We start from the raw sequence: 932 nt of genomic DNA on the forward strand, positions 1-932 counted from the left end.
TATCTCCTCGCACTACCCATACAAAAGCACTTAATCCTCATAAACTTATTTCATTTGAAAAGATTCTAATAAAATGTGTTAAAGTTATATAACTTTTAACAATAAAAATAAACGGTAAGACCGACGTTTTGACTTTACTTCAGTCATTATCAAGTGAATGGTAAAATTGAAACAGTGAATACAAATACATATATATATGCATATAAGAAGAATAAAAATATTTGCAGGTGTAAATTGGTCTCCTACGGTGGCTCATAAGGGACACATCGATTTTTTTCATTGCAACTTAATAACTTGCGATCGTAACTTACTAACTTGAGATGGCAACTTAATAACTTGCGATCGCAAGTTATTAAGTTGCGAACTTGCTGAGTCAATATGTTTGGTTACATGGTATATGGACATGCGCACCGTACATGCGTGCTGACTGTGATCAGTGGCAAAAGATGGTTGGTAATGGTTGGACGTTTCTTTCTGACCACTCTCTTAGTTTTACTGAAAGTTTCCGATGGTTGGGCTCTTCCAGATTATCTGCCAGCCGTAAGAAATATAGATGGCAACCATGAACGAAATTATTTGATTGAACAGTATCTTTGCCTCGGTTTTAACTACCCCGAGATTATGTCTTTTCTGCTGTTATGTCACAGCGTTCACTTAAGTCTACATCAGCTAAAAAGGATTCTTAGATTTCGAGGGCTTTGACGAAGAAGGAATCAGTCTAGAATTGAAAGGGTAGTAAATGCAGTAGACCAAGAGTTGCAGAGTAGTGGCTCATGAGGGACAAATCGATTTTTTTCGTTGCAACTTAATAACTTGCGATCGTAACTTACTAACTTGAGATGGCAACTTAATAACTTGCAATCGCAAGTTATTAAGTTGCGAACTTGCTGAGTTAATATGTTTGGTTACATGGGATATGGGCATGCGCACCG

Source organism: Montipora foliosa, chromosome 4, assembly GCF_036669935.1.
Source record: "Montipora foliosa isolate CH-2021 chromosome 4, ASM3666993v2, whole genome shotgun sequence".
NCBI lineage: Eukaryota > Metazoa > Cnidaria > Anthozoa > Scleractinia > Acroporidae > Montipora > Montipora foliosa.